Source organism: Lepus europaeus, chromosome 20 (genome assembly GCF_033115175.1).
Source record: "Lepus europaeus isolate LE1 chromosome 20, mLepTim1.pri, whole genome shotgun sequence".
Classification (NCBI taxonomy): Eukaryota; Metazoa; Chordata; class Mammalia; order Lagomorpha; family Leporidae; genus Lepus; species Lepus europaeus.
In genome coordinates this window covers 27,608,357-27,630,572 of record NC_084846.1, presented here as the reverse complement: position 1 = coordinate 27,630,572, position 22,216 = coordinate 27,608,357, and the positions used below count along the sequence as shown (strand labels likewise).

The following is a 22,216-nucleotide window of genomic DNA, read 5'->3' as shown; positions in this document are numbered from 1 at the left end:
AATAGGATGGTTTAAGTAAAAATAAGATAGTGTAGGTAAAAATCTATTAGTAATCACAATAAAGTAAATAAATTAAGCTCACCAGTTAGAAGGAAAAGAATCTCAGATTGGAGAAAAATAAAAGCATACAATTGCAGGCTGCTGACACACAGGAAAAGAAAGGTTCAAAGTAAAAGAATGGAGAAAAAAATCCCAAGCAAATATTAGCCAAAAGAAAGTACACTGGTTGGCTAAAAAAACTGAAAAAAAAAAAAAAAAGAAAGAAAAAGAAAGTACACTGGTATCTTGATGGTTTATCAGTATTAAGAGATAATTATTTATTTTTTAGAAACCTTTTATTTAATGCATACAAATTTCATAGGTACAGCTTTAGGAATATAGTGGTTCTTCCCCAAAGATAATTACTTTAGAATCAGACAAAATAGACTTTTAAAGAAAAATTGGAGAGACTAAGAAATCTTTCCATCCCCTGGTCCACTCTCCAAATGCTGATGAACAGCCAAAGTTAGACTAGGCAAAAGCAAGGAGCCAGGAATTCCATACAATTCTTGCACGCAGGTGGCAGTGACCCAAGAACTTGGCCCGTTCCCTGCTGCCTCTCTTTGTCTGCATTGGCAGAAAGTCAGAATTGGGAGCCAGAGCCAGGACTTCGACCCAGTACAGGCTTGGGACACGGGCATCTGACAGCTAGACCAGATGCCTGTTCCCAAAACACACTTTAAAGGAAGGAAAAAAAAATCCTTATAGGTTGAAAAAAGTCACAACATAAGGGTAAAAAAGAAAAAATTTCCCATTAGCTTCATTAGTTTATCAATCTATTTATATTTTATTTTTTATTATCATGGTTGAATTGTTTCAAAGTATCACATGCTATGGTGCTTCACACAAAAATACTTCGCACACCTAAAAAAGGTTAAGAATGTTCTACTGAACAACAATAGCATTATCATGCAACAAGGTAAAAATAACTCCCTAATTTCATCTCATATCCAGTCAATATTTCAATCTCTTCATGTTCCCAAAATGTCATTTATAGTTCATCTTTTTCATACATACTAGAATCCAGTAAAAGATCATTTATTGCATTTGGGTGTCTTATCTCTTAAATTTATTTTAATCTAACTATTACTCCTCTGCATTTTTATAAAATCCTATTTCTAGGAATCTATTCCAAAGATACACAAGCAAAAAGATTTTTAAAAACCTACATATATATATATATTTTTTTTTTTTTTGACAGGCAGAGTGGACAGTGAGAGAGAGAGACAGAGAGAAAGGTCTTCCTTTTTTGCCGTTGGTTCACCCTCCAATGGCCGCCGCGGTAGCGCGCTGCGGCCGGCGCACCGCGCTGTTCCGATGGCAGGAGCCAGGTGCTTATCCTGGTCTCCCCTGGGGTGCAGGGCCCAAACACTTGGGCCATCCTCCACTGCACTCCCTGGCCACAGCAGAGAGCTGGCCTGGAAGAGGGGCAACCGGGACAGGATCGGTGCCCCGACCGGGACTAGAACCCGGTGTGCCGGCGCCGCAAGGCGGAGGATTAGCCTGTTGAGCCACGGCGCCGGCCAAAAACCTACATATATTTAACTGTCAACTATACCTCAATAAAAATAGAGAAAAAATATGTATGTAAAAAATTGCTCTGGGCCCAACACTGTAGATAGCAGGTTAAGCCACTGCCTGCCATGTCAGCATGTTCCATGGGCATGGGCGCCAGTTGGAATCCTGGATGCTCCACTTCCAATCCAGCTCCTGGCTAATGTGCGTGGGAAAGTAGCAGAGGATGGCCCAAGTGTTCAGGCCCCTGCACCCATGTTGGAGACTTGGATAACATTTCTGGCTCCTGGCTTCAGCCTGACCCAGCCTTGGCCATTGTAGCCATTTGGGGAGTGAACCAGAGGACAGAGGATCGATTTCTCTCTCTTCTTCTCTCTGTCACTGTGACCCAAATAAATAAATCTTTTTAAAAGTTCATAGAAAGCTATTCCCTTCAACACTATTTGTTACCAAAAAAGACTGGAAACAACTCATACATCGCTACTTAGGGACTGGTTGAATGAAAATCTATACATGAATCCTATTTAGCTACAAGAATGAAAAGGATCTCAAATACTACTATGAAATGATTTCCAGAATATATTGTTAAATACACAAAGCAAGTTGGGGCCAATGTTGTGGCATAACAGGTTAAAGTCACTGCCTATAAGGCTGGCATCCCATGTGGGTGCTAGTTTGAGTCCCAGATGCTCCACTTCCAATCCAGCTCCCTATTAATGTGCTTGGGAAAGCAATGGAAGATAGCCCAAGTTCTTGGGACCCTACACCCATGTGGGAGACCCAGAAGAAGCTCCTGGCTTCTGGCTTCCACCTGGTCCATCCCTGGCTATTGCAGCCATTTAAGGGGTGAACCAGTGGATGGAAGATTCTCTCTCTCTGCAACTTTGCCTTTCTAATAATAAATAAATAAGCCTTTCAAAATAAATATTATGTGTATATTTAAAGTCACAAAAAAGTATAGATTGGTACCTATTAGTAAAAAAGCAAAGCAATAATAAAAAGGAGACATCAATACAAATCACACATACAAATCTTATCTCTTAAATACAATTTAAGAAATAAGACAGTATGATATTATGAACAACTTTATACCAATAAACCTGATAATCTGAAAAAAAAAGACAAATTTAGAGAAAGATCAACTTATTAAAACTAACACAGAAGTGAAATCTAGGAGCCGGTGCTGTGGCATAGCAGGTAAAGCCTCTGCCTGCAGCACTAGTGTCGCATATGGGCACTGGTTTGGCTGCTCTAGTTCTTCTTCTTCTTCTTCTTCTTCTTCTTCTTCTTCTTCTTCTTCTTCTTCTTCTTCTTTTTTACAGGCAGATTTAGACAGTGAGAGAGAGAGAGAGAGACAGAGAGAAAGGTGAAAGGTCTCCCTTTCTGTTGGTTCACCTCCCAAATGGCTGCTACGGCCAGTGCACTGTGCCGATCCAAAGCCAGGAGCCAGGTGCTTCCTCCTGGTCTCCCATGCGGGTGCAGGGCCCAAGGACTTGGGCCATCCTCCACTGCCTTCCCGGGCCACAGCAGAGAGCTGGACTGGAAGAGGAGCAACCGGGACAGAATCTGGCGCCCCAACCGGGACTAGAACCCCAGGGTGCCAGTGCCACAGGCAGAAGATTAGCCAAGTGAGCCGCGGCGCCGGCCATGGCTGCTCTACTTCTGATCCAGCTCCCTGCTAATGCACCTGGGAAAGCAAAGGAAGATGGCCCAAGTGCCTGGGCCCTTGCACCTGCATGGGTGACAAGGATGAAGGTCCTGGCTCCTGGCTTTGGCCTGGCCCAGCCCTGACCCTTATGGCTATTTAGAGAATGAACCAAGTGTTTGGAAGACCTCCCTCTCTCTCTCTCTCTACCAGTGCCCCTCCTTCTCTGTAACCCTGACTTTCAAATAAATAAATAAAATCTAAATAGTTCTATGCCTGATAAGGAAAACAATTCTGTAATTTAAGACTTTTCTCAAAAGAAATAACCAAGCCATATGGCTTCACTAGTGTTTTCTTCAAAGTAAAGAAGGAATGGCATTATTTTATATAGAGAATGAAGAAAGAACACTACTCAATTTATAAACCAAACAAAATAAAACTTAAGACAATTATAGGGGAAAAAAAACACTAATATTTTAAACTCTCTAAAAGAGGGGCAGGCCAGATACCGGCAGCCCATCCTGGAGGGCCTGGGTTTGATGCCCAGCTCCAGCTCCCTATCTCAGCTTCCTGTCAATGGAGACCCTAGGAGACAGCAAGACTCAATAGTTAGATCCCTACTGCCTGTGTGGGAGACCTGGATTAAGTTCCTGCTCCCAGCTCCAGCCATAGCCCAGTCATTGCTGTTGCAAGCATTTGGAGAGTGAACAGGTAGATAGGGGCTCTTTCTGTCTGTCCTTCTCCCTCTCAAAACAAAACAAAAAACTCTCTACCACAAAACTGTAGTAAATTGGCCGGCGCCGTGGCTCAACAGGCTAATCCTCCACCTTGCGGCGCCGGCACACCGGGTTCTAGTCCCGGTCGGGGCACCGATCCTGTCCCGGTTGCTCCTCTTCCAGGCCAGCTCTCTGCTGTGGCTAGGGAGTGCAGTGGAGGATGGCCCAAGTCCTTGGGTCCTGCACTCCATGGGAGACCAGGAGAAGCACCTGGCTCCTGCCATCGGAACAGCGCGGTGCGCCGGCCGTAGCGCGCTACCGCGGCAGCCACTGGAGGGTGAACCAACGGCAAAAAGGAAGACCTTTCTCTCTGTCTCTCTCTCTCACTGTCCACTCTGCCTGTCAAAAAAAAAAAAAAAAAACTGTAGTAAATTGACTCCAATAACATACAAAAAGAATAATACTTTACAATCAATTTGGGTTATCCTAGGGCTAGGGAGGCTTAACATCAATCAGTGCAATTCACTGTATTAACAGAATAGAGGAAAAATGCACACTGAAAGTAATGTGGACTAGGAAAAAAAAGCCCTTTACATCCAAATACCTGAGAGTTGTACAATAAATCTACAAGCAGAAATGAAAATGCAAAGCAAAAATCACATGATTATTTGCAGTAAAATAGGTAGAAATTTAGTTTAGAATTTTTCAAAGTATAACTCTTCTATGGATTGGACATTTCTTTATAATTAGCAATGAGTCAGGGTTTGGAAAACCAAAAGACAGTTACTAGTCAAAGGATCATTCTAGTAGTCCCTTTATTTTCTGGTTTGTTTGTTTGTTTGTTTGTTTTAGATTTATTTATTTGAGAGGCAGAGTTATAGATAGAGGAAGAGACAGACAGAGAGGTCTTCCATCCACTGGTTCACTCACCAAACAACAGCCAGAACTGGGCCAATCCAAAGCCAGGAGCTTCTTTTGAGTCTCCCATGTGGACAAAGGCTCCAAGCACATTGGTCACCTTCTACTGCTTTCTCAGGCCATCAGCAGAAAGCTGGATCAGAAGAGAAAGCTGGAACACGAATTGGCACCCACATGGGATGCCAGTGCCACAGGTAGAGGCTTAACCTACTACGTACACCACAGCGCCAGGCCCCTATTTTCTGTTTTAAAGACTATATTTTGGGGCATGCATTTGGTGTGCCAGTTAAAGATGTGTTTGGAATGCCTGCATCCCATACTAGAGTGCCTGTGTTTCAGTCCCAGCTCCACTTCCCATCCCAGGTTCCCACTAATGTGTACCATGGGAAGCAGCAGGTAACGGCCCAACTACTTGGGTCCCTGCCACCCAGCTGGGAGACTCAGGTTGAGTTCCTTGGCTCCTGGGCTGGTCCTGGTCCAAGCCTGACTACTGCCAGCTGTTGGGAAATAAAGCAGCAGATAGGAGATCTCTGTCTTTTTGTTCTCTGCTATTCAAATGATTTTTTTTAATAAAAGAAGTTTTATTTTTATTTTAAAGGCAGAGCAACAGAGTGAAAGAGACAGCAAAAGAGAGGCCTTCTATCTGCTGGTTCACACCCCAAATACCACTCCCCCCCCCAAAAAAAAAAAAAAAAAAAAAACTACAAAACCAGGACTGGGCCAGGCCAAAGGCAGAAGCCAAAAACTCCATCCAGATCTCCCACGTGAGTGGCCAGGGCTCAAGCACTTGGGCCCTCTTCTGCTGCCTCCCAGGGTGCATACAGCAGAAAGCGAGATTGGAAGCTGCGGTAGGACCCAATCCCAGGCTCTGATATGGATAATGTGTCCTAAACAGTCTTAACCCACTGTGCTAGCAGGCCTGCCCCGATTAAAAAAACTTAAGTACAAATATCATTGACCCCATTTAAGCCAAAAGTTATAAAGTGACAAACTCGATCCTGACTAAGCACAAGTCTGAGAATTAACCCATGCCCTCTAAAACCTCAAACCCAATCATGGACTAGATATGGTACATTTTATTACCATCTTCTCCCTACTCTGAAAAATGCCTCTGGCCTGCTGTTCATGATTTAAAACAAAAGCTAAGGCTAATAGTATAGTTTGGACTTTCCATGTCCTTATTTTTCTTTCATTTTAAATAATTTTTATTTATTTGAGAGGCAGAGAGAAAGAGGAAAAGGGAGAGAGAGACAGCGCTCATCCACTGGTTAACTCCCCAAATGCCCAGGGCCCAAAGCCAGGAGCTGGGAACTCAATCCAGGTCTTCCATGTGGGTGGCAGGAACCACTTACTTGCTCCTCAGGGTCCGTTATCAGCAGGAAGCTAAAGTCAGGAGCCAAAGCTTCGAACTGAACCCAAGCACTCTGATATGGGATGTGGGTGTCTTGACCACTAGGCAAAACAATCCTTTCCTTACTTTTCTGTGAAAGTAGAGATTTTTACCACTTTGTCTCTCTCACGCAGGTATTAAATCACACTTCATGCTGCCCTCAAGTATCCAAAATAATGACAGCAGAGAATAATAGAAAAGGTACAGGCTTTAGATATGGCCTACACCTATGTCTGAATGTTTTATCTGCAACCAAAAAGCCTGAGTGAAAGATATATCAGCTGTGATGTATACACACAGTGGTATAACCATGAGTTACTTAAAGACTTGCAAAAAAATTTCATTATACCAAAAAAGAATATATGGTTTAATCTTTTAAAAATAAATATATGGGACCGGAGCTGTGGTGTAGCAGGTAAAGCCGCCGCCTGAAGCGCCAGCGTCCCATATGGGTGCCAGTTGGAACCCGGCTGCTCCACTTCCAATCCAGTCCTCTGCTATGGCCTGGGAAAACAGTAGAGGATGGCCCAAGGCCTTGGGCCCTTGCACCCTCGTCGGGGACCCGGAAGAGGTGCCTGGCTCCTGGCTTTAGATCGGCCCAGCTCTGGCCATTGCAGCCAACTGGGGAGTTAACCAGTGGATAGAGGACCTCTCTCTCTTTCTCTCTCTCTCTCTCTCTCTCTCTCTCTCTCTGCCTCTCCTTCTCTCTGTGTGACTGTGACTTTCAAATAAGTAAATCTTTTTTTTAAGTTTTATTTTTTATTTATTTGAAAGACAGAGTTAGAGAGGTAGAGACAGAGAGAGGTCTTCCATCTGCTGGTTCACTCCCCAGGTGACCACAACGGCCAGAGCTGCGCCAATCCGAAGCCGGGAGCCAGAAGCTTCTTCCGGGTCTTCCACGCGGGTTTAGGGGCCCAATCATTTGGGCCATCTTCTACTGCCTTCCCAGGCCATAGCAAAGAGCTGGATTGGAAGAGGAGCAGCCGGGACTAGAACTGGCACCCATATGGGATGCCGGCACTTCAGGCCAGGGCGTTAACCCGCTGCACCACAGCGCCGATCCCTAAATAAATTTTTAAATAAATAAATATATGTATGTATAAATGTACAAAGTAAAAAGTATAAAATGATTTAGAAACAATGTTTTATTTTGTTTTAAAGATTTATTTATGTGAAAGGCAGAGTGGCAAAGGAGACACAGTGAGAGAAAGAGATTTTCCATCTGCTGGTCCACTCCCCAAATGGCCACAACAGCTGCATCTGGGCCAGGCCAAAGCCAGGAGCCTGGAACTCCCCCGCATCTCCCACATGGGCGGCAGGGGCCCACGTACGTGGGCATCTCCCACTGACTTTCCAGATGCATTCGCAGGTGCTGCTCTGGAAGATACAGATGGCAGCAGGGCAAGCCGCACCTTCACTCGCTGGGCCACCATGCCGGCCCCTGACTCAGGCCAGACAAGCTGTGGGTGCCCAGGTTTCATCAGGGAGCCAAAGTCCTTGCCTCCACGGAGCCTGGAACCCATGAAAGTCACTAATGTAATATCAAATGCATCAGACCCACGAGGAAAAAGAAAGGGTGAGACACGAGTGCTCGCGCAGGCTGTTCTGGGAAGGTGGTCAGAGACGACTTACCTTACGCAGTGACATGTGAGCCGCCACACCTGAATGACACCAGGGAGGGGACCACAAAGACGTAGCAGGAGTTATGAAGGAGATGAGGTAAGAAGTGAGGTTGGGAGGCAGCCAGTGGCAAATCTAGTCTTTACGAGTGGCAGTAAGAACTCGGATTTTATTTCAAGTGGAAATGGGAAGTCAGCAGTGAGTGTTGGTGGGGAAGATCAGATACCAAAATGTCAACAGTAGTTATCCCTGGGTAGAAGGATTTCAGATTTTTTTTCCCACTTTTGCTTCTGTATAGTCTCCTTTTTTTCTGACTAATTCCTATTTTCATCTCAAATAATAAACCCACCATTCCTCTAGCAAAAGTTCTTAAGAATCAGGGCTTTTGGGGCCGGCTCTGTGGCACAGTGTGCTAAACCTCTACCTGCAGCACTGGCATCCTATATGGATGCTTGTTCTAGTCCCAGCTGCTCCTCTTCCAATACAGCTCTCTGCTATGGCCTGGGAAAGCACCTGCATGTAAGACCTGGAAGAGGCTCCTGGCTCCTGACCTCAGATTGACCAAGCCCAGGCTATTGAGGCCATTTGGGGAGTGAACCAGTGGATGGAAGATCTCTCTCTCTCTTTGTCTCTGCTCCGCCCACCTTGTGATTTTCAAATAAATAAATAAATCTTTTTAAAAATCCATATTTAGAAGCTAAATATTCTAGCAGTAGTGTAATACAGCAGTAAATTGCATCTTACTGTTGATGTATGTATGCTCTGATACATAAATGCCATTTTGTTGTCACAGAACTACAATGAAACATGTAAACAAGTTAAGTTGAAAAAGAAATCTGTATTTAGGAGCAAGCATTTGTCACAGTGGTTAAGTTGCTGTGTGAGACATCTGCATCCCATCCAGACTGCCTGGTTTGATTTGGCTTCTCTACTTCCAATCCAGCTTCCTGCTAATGTGCAGCTAGGAGGCAGCAGGTGATAGCTCAAGTCCTTGCACCCCAGTGAGAGACCTAGATTGAGTTCCAGACTTCTGGCTTTGACTGTTGCAGGCATTTGGAGAGTGAATGAGCAGATCAAACTGGGACTTCCCAGGTCCCAGTCCCAGTCCCTCATGAGCTTCTGTTCTCTGGACTCATTCTGTCTCTGTCTCTCTGCCTTTCAAATACAATGAAAAAAAAAAATATATATATATATATATATATATATATATATATATATATATATATAAAATACTTAGCCAGCCAGGTACTGAATCATGGATGCGTTTCTGAGAACTTCTGTTTTAAGGAAATCCAACTTTCCCCAAAATATTATTTAAAGTTGACTTCTTCAACAAATGTTCACTGAGAGCACCTGAAACGCAGGCCTGGGCCTGGTGTAGGTGCTGGGAGACTACAGGGAAGAAAATTAAAGTCGGCCGGCGCCGTGGCTTAACAGGCCGGCGCCGGCACACCGGGTTCTAGTCCCGGTTGGGGCGCCGGATTCTGTCCCGGTTGCCCCTCTTCCAGGCCAGCTCTCTGCTATGGCCCAGGAAGTCAGTGGAGGATGGCCCAAGTCCTTGGGCCCTGCACCCGCATGGGAGACCGGGAGAAGCACCTGGCTCCTGGCTTCGGATCAGCGCGGTGCGCCAGCCGCAGCGGCCATTGGAGGGTGAACCAACGGCAAAAAAGAAGACCTTTCTCTCTGTCTCTCTCTCTCACTATCCACTCTGCCTGTCAAAAAAAAAAAAAAATCCATCATGTTTCACAAAAAGTATCCAGAAGACAGATTGAACTGTATTGAAAGAGGAAAAGTACTAAACAAGATGTTAAAAGACCTCGTTCCTAACGTTGCCTCTGCCATCTGAATGCTGCCTTCTTGGGCAAGTCATATCATGACTCCGAGCATTCGTTTCTTTGACAAAAAAAAAAGAGAGAGAGAGATATGAAAATATTTTATGTATGTTTCTCAGGGTATTATAGCAATTAGGTGAGTTAATGTAAAAACTACTGTGAAAATTATACATATGTCAGCCTCTATGTTGTTTCTATTGATTGTATAGACTGATTTGATTATTAGTTCCTATGTTAATCAGCTGTTGCTATAACAAAATTTGAGGACCCAAAGCAACTAACTACGTAAAGAAGAGGTTTAGCTTATAGTTTTGGAGGCTGAAAATTCAAACAGCACGGTGTAGGCTCTGGTGAGGGCCATCCTTAGCTCTACACATCATGGTGGGAGACGGAGTATGCATGTCTGTGTGTGTCTGGTTTCTTCTTATGAAGTCACTGGAATTGAGTCATGGGGGCTCTACTGGAAGAATTTTATTCAAACCTGTTCACTTTCCAAAGACCCCACCTGTAAGTTGGATTAAATTTTCCACTCCCTTAATCCCACTGACATAGGACTCTGGGTGTGAAACTCCTGAATGGGTTTGGGGAGATGGGAACAAACCATATCTATCAGTTCCCAAGAGTCTGATCAACTGAAGAGCAAGTTTCCAAAGTGAATATCTCTCTCTTTCTCTCCATCTGCTGATCTCTGTCTCTGTCTCTCTCTTACGCACTCCTCTCTCTTTCTCCTTCTTCACCCCTTCCCTCTGATCTGTTGGGTTTTTTCCAACAAACCCTTTCCTTAAAAAAAAAAAAAAAGCTGAACAATGCCCTTTTGTGACTGAACTTTACCTACCTGACACCTGACTTGCTTAAGCACATTACAAACATGGAGTAACCTTGCATTTCTGTGATACTGTACTTATCGTGGGTGTATTATTCAGTAATATCTTGACTTGTTCATTAACTGCTTTCTTTGTTAGACTTGTTTTCTTAACCTCCTTGCGAAATATCAGGCATGGGCCTGTGCCTGCCGTGAGTTCTCCAAGCCACCAGGCACAAACCTGGGCAGACAGTGCTCTCTAAGTCCTGGTTAACAGAGTGAGTGGATGCATGAGGGTGTTCATGCGTCCTCTGTCTTATCATCAGCTACTCGAGGCGCTGGTGGAGTTCACACCTGCCAGTTTTTCCTTCTTATCCTCCCTTTACGTTCTGTGGAATCTGAGGGAGGTGTCTGACAGGATGTGGGTGGCAATAGATAGATCTAACGAGGACCAGAGGTTCAAGGTCACAGCTCTCTGCTCTGTTCTGTTAACAGAATTGGTCTGAGTGGTGTATAATGGGGAGAGTATTGGGATGTGTGAGTTTTATAGAATATTTTTTAAGATTTATTTATTTATTTATTTGAAAGTCAGAGTTACACAGAGAGAGAAGGAGAGGCAGAGAGAGAGGGGGATCCTCCATCCGTTGGTCCACTCCCCAATCAGCCTCAAAGTCCAGAGCTACACCAATCTGAAGCCAGGAGCAGGAGCTTCCTCTGGGTCTCCCACATGGGTGTAGGGGCCAAAGGACCTGGGCCATGCTCCACTGCCTTCCTAGGCCTCAGCAGAGAGCTGGATCAGAAGTGGAGCAGCCAGGACCCAAACCGACACCACGTGGGATGCCGACACTGCAGGCGGCGGCCTCACCCATTGTGGCATACCACAGCGCCAGCCCTATATGTTTAAGAGACCATATGACTGATGACGCTGTTGGGATTGTAATAAGTATATTAAAGTTAGGTAAGGCTTAAGCCTTTATATTAACACAACTCTGTACTATACAACACCTTGCAGGTAAAATCCCTGCTTGTGGTGCTGGTTGGAGTCCCAGCTGCTCCACTGCTGATCCAGCTCCCTGCTGATGGGACTGGGAAGGCAGTGGAGGAACCCAGGTGCTTGGGCCCCTGCACTCACATGGGAGACTGGGGGAGGCTCTTGGCCCCTGGCTTCAGCCTGGCCCAGCTCCAGCTGTTGTGGCCAATTGGGGAATGAACCATCGGATGGAAGACTCTCTCTCTCTCTCTCTCTCTCTCTCTGCCTCTCCTCTCTCTGTGTATCTCTGACTTTCAAATCAATAAATCAATCTTCCAAAAAAAATTGAATCAATTTAATCTAATTTAGACTATTTGGAAGATTTTACTTAACAAAAAAAGATTGGGGCTGGCACTGTGGCGTAGTGGGCAAAACTGTCACATGTGACACTGGCATCCCATGAGTGCTGCTTTTAGTCCTGGCTGCTCCACTTCCAGTCCAACTCTATGCTAATGCACCTGGGAAAGCAGCATAAGATAGCCCAAGTGCTTGGGCCCCTGCCACCACCTAGGAGAACTAGAAGACACTCCTGGCTCCTGGCTTTGGTCTGGCCCAACCCCAGCCTTTGCAGCCATTTGGGAAGTGAACCAGCAGATGGAAGATCTCTCTTTGTCTCTGTAACTCTGCCTTTCAAATAAATCTTTTTCTTTTTTTCTAAAGATTTTATTTACTTATTTGGAAGGCAGAGTTACAGAGAGAAAGTGAGAGAGTTCTTTCATCTGCTGTTTCACTCCCCAAATGGCTGCAATGGCGAGGGCTTGGCCAGCCAAAGCCAAGTGCCTGGAACTTCATCCAAGTCTCCCACGTGGTGGCAGGGGCCCAAGCACTTGGGCCATCTTCCACTGCCTTCCCAGGCGCATTAGCAAGAAACTGCATTGGAAGCAGAGCCATTGAGACTTGAACTGGTGCTCTTATGGGATGCCAGCATTGCAGGCTGTGCAACAACGCTGTCCTCATAGAGGCTTTAATATCTAAACTGAGCCCCTGTGCAAGGAAAAGAAGGACAATGAAGAGTTTTGAATAAGATAGCGTTTATCACTTCATTTACTTACATGGGGGTGGTTTTGCATTTTACGAAGATAAACACGATGTAGGTAATTTTTCTAGTCAGACAAGTTACCAGGGAAAGTCACTATATTGTGCCTTCTGTTTGATAAAAATCCATCTCTCGGTGTGTGAGCATGACCCTGAGTCTCCTAGGAAGTTTAATGGCCGTTATGGTCTTGATGACTTAAATGTTCATTGTTGCCTTTTTAAACTTATGTCTGGGAGTTTTAATGAGTAGGACTTGGTTTTTGATAAGGAAAGCCTATGTTTAAATTGGGGAAAGATATGAAGAGTTCCCAGCACAGAGGACAGAGAGTTAAAATCCCTAATTCCTGTTTTGATCCAAACTCGTTATTACCCCTTCATAGTTCAGGAACTGCTTTTGTGGTTTCAGACCCCTCCTACGCTCTAAAATCCCCAAAAAAGGGGTAGCTCAGGCCTCCTCTTCCCCAAGCAGGTCAGACTGCTCCCCACCAAACCCTTTGAACTGTGATGTGGAAAAATGGGACTGTCTGTGCAGGGTGAGACACCTTCCCATCCCCATGGACAGCACGTCCAGACCCGGGCCTTCCGAGCAGTGGTGGCCTGTGCAGAGGCTCACCACACTCCTCACTTTCTGTCTCTTCTACTGTTCTGCCACCACTTCAGGCTCTCAGGAAAGAGCCATCATCTCCCCCGAGGTTAATCCTGAGTTCTTTGCAAGGTCTCGGCACTACTTCCGGCCTGGGCATCCTGTTTTGCCTCAGAAACAAGAATGGAAGCAGGCCCTCCAACCCCATCTCCCCCTCCCTGTTCAATTTTTTTTTTTTTTTTTTTTTTTTTTTTTAGTGGGAGGTAAAATAGCAAGGTTTATTAGGGTAGGGACATCCGTAAGAATGGATGGGCACCTCTCCAGAAAGGACCTGAGAGTGCCCAGTCGCTGGGACTGGGGGGTGGGGAGACTGAGGTTACATGGTTGAGTAGAGAAATTACACCTGGGCAGGCCAGGCGGGCGGCTCAGCAGAGAAACAGAGGGCTGAGCACCAGTCCGGTTGAGGCTGGGGGTTTTTAAGGAGATGGGTCTTTGTCGTCACACATCTCCTCCTGAAACAAAGAATTTTATGGCTGTAAATATTAAGAAGCTCCTATCTGAGTTTTCCCTTGAAGGTATCAGACAGGAGGAAGCCTAGCTGGGCCATCCTGGGTTCAGAGGAAGGGTGAGCAGGACCCCCTAGAGAATGGGGATCCAGAACAGGTTGTTTGAAATGCAGATACTGGGCTGCATCTGGGAGATTGTGGAAGATTTGTCAGGCAGAAGGGGCGGGGACCTCCACCTGGCAGGTTATCAGGTAGAAGGGGGCAGGGCAGGATGCGAAGGCCGGGCTGCCCCAGAAACATTATCGGGATGACTTTGAGATGTAGATGCATATGCTGGATATAGATGTCTTCTCTTTAGGCCTGTCATACACACATAAGCTCATACCTAACTTCCTACCTAACATTCCTCCCTCAAAAGGCAATACCCAAAATTCTTCTTTGGGGTTATGGGTGGAGTTCCGTTTTCTGTAACTTCTTCGAAGTTGGCATGTGGGTGTCGAGGGGGATTTGGGTATTTCCTTTTGCTATCTGTCTTATGGTATGCAACAGTGGCCTTGGAAAGACTGTCCTGCTCGGTCCAGAGGGCTGCTCAGGTCGTCCAATGGAATGGGCTGGAAGCCTTGTCTGACGACCATTTGGAGTTTGACAGCTTTTAGTCTTCAGAAGATCACCAATTAGACTCACAGCTGAATTCTCACCAGAAACCGTACAGGGTAGGAGAGAATGGAGATACATAGTCCAAATCAGTTTTGGAGGTTCAGGGGCCATCAATTCAATTCTAGTGCAGGCTTCTTTGTTGCGACTCATCATGGCAGGAGCTCGTAGGAAAAATGACATCCCCACACAGGAAGCCAAGAGCACCTGAGCTCCCATCCCTGTTCAATTTCTAATGCTTTTCCTCAGAGATCACATGATTGACCTCAGAAATGTCTTTTCCTTTCTTTGGTTTTAAAAATATATTTAATTTCTTTGAAAGGCAGATAGAGGGGCTGGTGCTGTGGCTCAGCGGGTTAACGCCCTGGCCTGAAGTGCTGGCATCCCATATAGGCGCCGGTTCAAGACCCAGCAGCTCCACTTCCTATCCAGCTCTCTGCTATGGCCTGGGAAAGCAGTAGCAGATGAAGATGGCCCAAGTCCTTGGCCCCTGCACCCGTGTGGGAGACCTGGAGGAAGATCCTGGCTCCTGGCTCCTGGCTCCGGATTGGTGCAGCTCCGGCCATTGTGGCTAACTGGGGAGTGAATCAGCAGATGAAGGACCTTTCTCTCTCTCTCTCTCTCTGCTTCTCTTTCTCTCTCTGTAACTCTGACTTTCAAATAAATAAATAAATAAATAAATATAAAAAAAGAAAAGAAAGGCAAATAGAAAGACAGACTGCCCATCTGCTGGCCATTCCCCGAATGCCTATTGGAACTTAATCAAGATCTTCTATGTTGGGGGCAGGGACCCAAGTGCTTGAGACATCACCTGTTGCCTCTCAGCATGCGCATTAGCAGGAAGCTGCGATTGGCTCTAGAGCCAGGACTCAAGCCCAGGCTCACTGATGTGGGATGCAGGCTTCCCAAATGGTCTCATAACCACTAAGCCAAAAGCTCACCCATGGCTATTTTTCTTGTTCACTTGATTTTCTAGCCTTGCCTTCTGCCTCTCCTCCTCTTTTAAAAATTCATATATCAATTTAATTGACAGGCAGAGAGAGAGAGAGAGAGAGAGGTCTTCTGTCCACTGGTTCACATCCCAAGTGCCCACAACAGCCAGGGTTTGGCTCTGCTGAAACCAGTAGCCAAGAACTCCATCTGGTCTCCCACATGGACGGCAATGACCTAGGTACTCAGCCCATCAGCCTCCCAGGCACATTAGTAGGAAACTAGATTGCAAGTGGAACAGCCAGGACTCAAGCCAGCTACTCGTATAGAGGTAACTTAACTAGCTGCACTGCAGTGCCCACCCCCTTCTCCCTTTCTGTGTTGCAGAGAAAGATGACCCCAACCTCTGTGGAGCCTGTGCTGTGTGGCTGTGGTTTTTCCCTTTGATCTGCAAAGGCATGGCTTCCACTCTGGTTAAATACACTTGAGCAGCTGATTACATCTTTGATTCTAGCTCTCCCTTGACAGGTGAGTGGGAGGAGTATGGCAATACATCTCACTCCAAAGTAAATGGTCTCCAAGTTGAAAGTGCCGTAAAAGGTAATCACAATTATTATTATTATTTTAATCTCTTGAGAACCTTCAAATTAATTTGCTCTTTGTCTACCAAGATGTGGGCTAGCACGGAGGTGATAGGAAAGCTTGAAACTAGCTTTAGAGGGGCCGGCGCCGTGACTCACTTGGTTAATCCTCCGCCTGCGGTGCCAGCATCCCATATGGATGCTGGTTCTAGTCCCGGTTGCTCCTTTTCCAGTCCAACTCTCTGTTGTGGCCCGGGAGGGCAGTGAAGGATGGCCCAAGTGCTTGGGCCCCTGCACCCGCATAGGAGACCAGGAAGAAGCACCTGACTCCTGGCTTCAGATCGGTGCAACGCTGGCCGTGGCGGCCATTTTGGGGAGTGAACCAATGGAAGGAAGACCTTTCTCTCTGTTTCTCTCTCTCACTGTCTATAACTCTACCTGTCAAATAAAAAAAGAAAGAAAGAAAATAGCTTTAGATAAACCAGAGAAACCTCTGTCAGAGTCAAACAGTGATTATTAAGTATGAAGAGCCTTCAAAGAGTTCTTGGAAATTGTGCATTATGGAAACCTGTGCATGAATTTAAAATGTCTTTGCACCAAAATAAACTTAACTTTAAAAATATATTTTTTAAATTTATGTATTTATTTGAGAGGCAAAATTACAGTCAGAAGGAGAGATAGAGAGAGAGGTCTTCCATCTACTGGTTCACTCTCCAAATGACTGCAGTGGCTGGGGCAGGGTCCATCCAAAGCCAGGAGCCAGGAACGTCTTCTGGGTTTGCCATGTGGGTGCAGGGGCCAAGCACTTGGGCCATTCTCCACTGCTTTCCCAGGCCATTAGTGGAGAGCTGGATTGGAAGTGGAAATGTTAGTGGAGATCGTAGTAGGGTTCTTGTCTTCTCATAAGAAAGAATTCAGGCGTGAGACAGAGAGCAAGGTAGCAAGATTTATTGGGGTACAGCATCCATCAGAAAGGATGGGACAGAATCCGAGAGAGAGCGCCCACTCAAACTGGGAAAGCAAGGTTACGTGGTTAAAAGGAGAGAGTACACCTGGAGAGTGCACCTGAGGCTGGCAGCTCAGCAGAGAGCTGAGAGCTGAGCGTGCGGTCTATGTTCAGACTGGGGGTTTTTAAGGGAATGGGTCCAGTTTTTCCCCTGCCTCTTTCCCATCCTGGGCAAAGAAAATTCCTCCCAGGTTTACTACTCAGTGCTATTAGGCTGGAGAGCCCACCTGGGCGGGCAGATGCGCTTCCCCTAGGGTGCCTGCCTTGGAGGAAGGCTGTGAGGGTTTTATTGCTCCATGTTCTCAGGCCAGGTAGAGGGGAAGAGAGAGGATGGGGGGGGGGGGGGGGGACTTTCCTTGGGGGAAAGTTACCAGGGTTTGGGCAGGACTTTGCAGTGTAAATACTGGACTGCTTCCAAGGTGAGCTTCTGCAGAGGCTGTTGCGTTCCTCTCAGGCCCCTCTCTCACACACACACACATAGGCTAACTTCTAACTTCCCACCTAACAGAGCAGCCGGGACATGAACCAGCACCCATATGGGATGCCAGTGCCACAAGCAGAGGCTTAGCCTTCTTTGCCACAGCGCCGGCCCCTAAAAGCATATTTTTTTATAAAAAGAAAGAAATATTTTTATTTATTTAAAAGGCAGAGAGACAGAGATAGAGAGATTCTCTATCCATTGGTTCACTCCCTAGGTACCTGCAACAGATGGTACTGAGCTGGGTGAGGCTGAAGCCAGGAGACTGGAATTCAGCTTGGGTCTTCCACCTGGTTGGCAGGGACTCATGTACTTGAGTCATCACCAGCTGCCTCCCAGGATGCATTAGCAGTAAGCTAGATCAGAAGTGGAGCTGTGACTTGAACCCAGGCATTCTGAGATGGATTTCCCAGGTGGCTTCCTAGCTGCTATGCCAAATGGCTGCTCCTAAACTTAACTTTTAGTTCCATTTTCTATGAACATTTTGGTATATGCAGAGCCCTGGGACTAGTGTGCTGGACAAGTAAGACAATTCATTCTATGATCATATATTTGTTGAGGGCTCCTGTCAGTGTTTGCAATAGATGTAATACAATCTGATACAGGACAAGAGGATGTATCAGATATTAAACCAATAAGAACAGATACTAAACTCGATCTTAGCCAAAAATCCAAAAAGTGATTACAATCTAATACAAGAAGTAGGTTTAACATTCATGAATATTAGGTAACAAAACAGGCTCTTACAGACCAATACAGAAGCACTGCCCCACCTTAATACCTGGCAAGATTTCTCAAATTAAGTAGAAGTTGCTTAGTTTGCCATTTACGACCCTGCAAGTTCTTGGTCTTGCCTACCTATTTTACTTTCTCTTGTGTCTGTAGCAGGATTGTGTACCCATGCTCTGCATAAGGACATTTTGGTCCATGACAGACTGCATATAAGACAGTGGTCCCCTAAGATGATAATAGAATGAAAACTGTCTGTAGCCTAGTGATGTAGCTGTCATTGGAGCATGTTTCCCCTGGGTTTGTGGTGACGCTGGTGTAAACAAACCTGCTGTGCTACCAGTCGAATAAAGAATAGCCCACACAGTTGTGTATGGCACATAATACTTGAGAATGATAATAAATGACCATATTACCGGTTTATGTATTCACTACCCTATACTTTTGTATTGCTACTTACATTGTATTTTTTTAAAGATTTATTTATTTATTTATTTGACAGATAGAGTTACAGACAGTGAGAGGGAGAGACAGAGAGAAAGGTCCTCCCTCCGTTGGTTCACCCTCCAAATGGCCGCCACAGCTGGAGCTACGCCGATCTGAAGCCAGGAGCCAGGTGCTTCCCCCTGGTCTCCCACTTGGGTGCAGGGGCCCAAGCACCTGGGCCATCCTCCACTGCCTTCCCAGGCCACAGCAGAGAGCTGGACTGGAAGAGGAGCAACCAGGACTAGAACCTGGCGCCCACATGGGATTCTGGCACCGCAGGTGGAGGATTAACCAAGCGAGCCACGGCGCCGGCCCTACACTGTATTTTTTATAATTGTACATCACATACAATTTTTTAAAAAAATATTTATTTTATGTATTTGAAAGACAGAGTTACAGAGAGAGGTAGAGCCAGAGAGAAAGGTCTTCCATCCGCTGGTTCACTCTCCAAATGGCCACAATAGCCAGAGCTGAGCTGATCCGTGGCCCGGAGCCAGGAACTTCCTCAGGGTCTCCCACATGGGTATAGATACCCAAGGACTTGGACCATTTTTCCACTGCTTTCCCAGGCCATAGCAGAGAGCCGGATTGGAAGTGGAGCAGCCAGGACTCAAACCGGCACCCATATGGGATGCCAGTGCTGCAGACCAGAGATTTAACCCACTGTGCCACTGTGCCACAGTGCCGGCCCCCTAAACTGTATTCTTTGTACCTATAAAAAGGGCTGACTGTAAAGCAGTGTGCATGTTCTACCAGCAGCAACCTCGTGTGTCTTGTGTTTATTGTGTCTTTTGATGGCTTCCAGAGGTCACTGAGTGAGTGACCCCTACCACACAGGTTTGTGTAAGTGCACCCCTGTGGCATTTACACAGTGACATTGCCTTATTGTGTGTTTCTCATAAAAGACCCCTGCTGCTAAGCACTGCATGAAATTCTATCCCTTACCCTCCAAGTCATGTGCTCCCATGTTAGCTTTACAAACAATGAAATATCTAATTTTATTTTTGTTTGTGATCATTCACACTTAAAAACATAAAAATAAAAAAACCAACCCCAGGTTCCAGATGACTTAATTTTAATAATGTATTTAATTGAATATATAAAAATATTATAAGTTAAACACACAATCAATATCTTTAGAGATACCTTTAGAGATAGTTAACATTCTTGGTAATAAATGTTCGACATTTGGCTTGTATGTGAGAGATGGCAACTCTTGATTCAGATTAGCACTACAAGTTCTCAAAAGCCACATGTGGGGGCTGGCACTGTGGAGTAGCGGGTAAAGCCACCACCTGCAGCACCAGCATCCCATATGGACACCGGTTCGAGTCCCGGCTGCTCCACTTCCAATCCAGTTCCCTGTTAATGCACCTGGGAAAGCAATAGAAGATGACCCGAGTCCTTGGGCCCCTGCCCCCATGTGGGAGATCCAGAAGAATCTCCTGGCTCCTGGCTTTTGCTTGGGTTAGCTCTGGCCATTGCAGCTACTTGGGGAGTGAACCAATGATGAAAGATCCCCCCCCCCCACGCCATAACTCTGCCTTTCAAATAAATAAATCTTAAAAAAAAAAAAAGCCACATATCTTGTGGTGACTGTATAAGAGGTAATCCTCCCCAGATCGGCCCGTGTTTTATGCACATGGCCTCTCTTGTTTTTTCCCTTTGTGCCTGCTTACCATGCAGACCTCTCCCACTCAATGCTCCTCCCACAAGGCAGACGCCATGTGGCTGTTTGTATACAGTTCTCCTCATACTCTGCCATGCCATGTCATGACTTACTTGCTTCTGTGTCATTAACATTTTAATGTGGTCATAATAAGAACAACTAATATATCCTCAGGGCTTGCCATATGATAAGCAAACACTGTTAAAAAAAAAAAAAAACGCCTTTACACATCCACTCCTATTCTCATTTTATTAATTTTTTTTTCAAAATTTACATACATTTATTACAGTCAAAGACCTCCAGCCAGAGTGGCATGGAGGGAGGCTTCCAAGAGAGGAAAAAAACCCTCTCATTTTATTTTTTAAAGATTTATTTATTTATTTATCCCATAGAATGACATATGGAGCAAGAGAGAGAGAGATCGATCTTCCATCAGCTGGTTCACTCCTCAATGGCCAAAATGGCAGCGGCTGGTCCAGACTGAAACCATGTGCCTGGTCTCTCACGTGGGTGCAGGGGCCCAAACACTTGGGATATCTTCTGCTGCTTTCCCAGGCACATTAGCAAGAAGATGAATCAGAAGCAGAACAGCCAGGACTCAAACAGGCACTCAAATAAGAGATGTTTCTGTTAGAAGCAGAGGCTTAACCCACTGTGCAACAACACCAGCCCCTCCTATTCTCCTTTTAGTTATTTTTTGAAAAGATTTATGTATTCATTTGAAAGTCAGAATTATAGAATGGGAATGACAGAAAGAGATCTTCCATCCACTGGTTCACTCCCCAAATGGCCTCAACAGCTAGGGCTGGGCCAGGCAAAAGCTAGGAGCCAGGAGCTTCATTTGGTCTCCCATATGGGTACAGGGACTCAAGCACTTGGGCCATCTTCTACTTTCCCAGGCACATTAACATGGAGCTGGATCAGAAGTGGAACAGCCTTGACTGGAACAGGCACCCATACAGGATCCCAGCATTGCAGGTGGCGACTGTAGTGGCCAAGCAACAAAGCTGGGCCCTCCTATTCTCATTTTAATTTTTACAATATCCTTATGAGGTATTCTCCTCACTGAACTGAGGGTTAGAGACATCATGGAGCTCGCCCAAGGTTGTGGAGTCTAGAATCTCAAGAAGACAAGCAGCCCTTAGATCATGCTCTTTTATTTTTAAATTGGGAAACATAGCACATAACAATAGATATCCTAACGAATACTAGGTATTATAGTATCTAATGAATTATTATAAAGCCCACAACTGTGGGGCCAGCACCGTGGCTCACTTGGTTAATCCTCGCCTGCAGCTCCAGCATCCCATATGGGTGCCGGGTTCTAGTCCCGGCTGCCCCTCTTCCAGTCCAGCTCTCTGCTGTGGCCCAGGAGGGCAGTGGAGGATGGCCCAGGTGCTTGGGCCCTGCACCCGCATAGGAGACCAGGAAGAAGCACCTGGCTCCTGGCTTCAGATCGGCACAGCACCGGCCGTGGAGGCCATTTGTGGAGTGAACCAACAGAAGGAAGACCTTTCTCTCTGTCTCTCTCTCACTGTTTATAACTCTACCAGTCAAATAAAAAAAAAATTTTTTTTAAAGCCCACGACTGTGTAAATACCACCCAAACCAAGACATAGATTTGTAGAATTCCCACCATCTCTTCCCAATCTAAACTCTAGTCACATAGGGCTCTCTCCCTTTTCATTACTTTTCTTCATAGTTTTTTGAAAATATTTTTAAGTAAGTACTTATTCTTTTTTTCTGTATTTTGAACCTTATAAAGATGTAATAACGGGGCCAGCGCTGTGGCACAGCAGGTAAAGCTGCCACCTGCAGTGCCAGCATCCCATATGAGTGCTTGTTCAAGTCCCAGCTGCTCTCTTCTGATCCAGCTCTGCTATGGCCTGGGAAAGCAGTGAAAGATGACCCAAGTCCTTGGGCCCCTGCACCCACATGGGAGACCCAGAGAAACTCCTGGCTCCTGACTTCAGATCATCTCAGCTCCGGCCATTGTGGCCATCTGAGGAGTGAACCAGCCGATAGAAGACCTCTCTCTCTCTCTCTCTCTCT

At 45.7% G+C, this 22,216-nt stretch overlaps 1 pseudogene; it reads right to left on the bottom strand.

Moving 5' to 3' along the window:
- Window positions 1-17,837: 17,837 nt before the first annotated feature.
- LOC133750145 (U2 spliceosomal RNA) lies at window positions 17,838-17,963 on the bottom strand (annotated as a pseudogene).
- Between the last annotated feature and the right edge of the window lie 4,253 nt (window positions 17,964-22,216).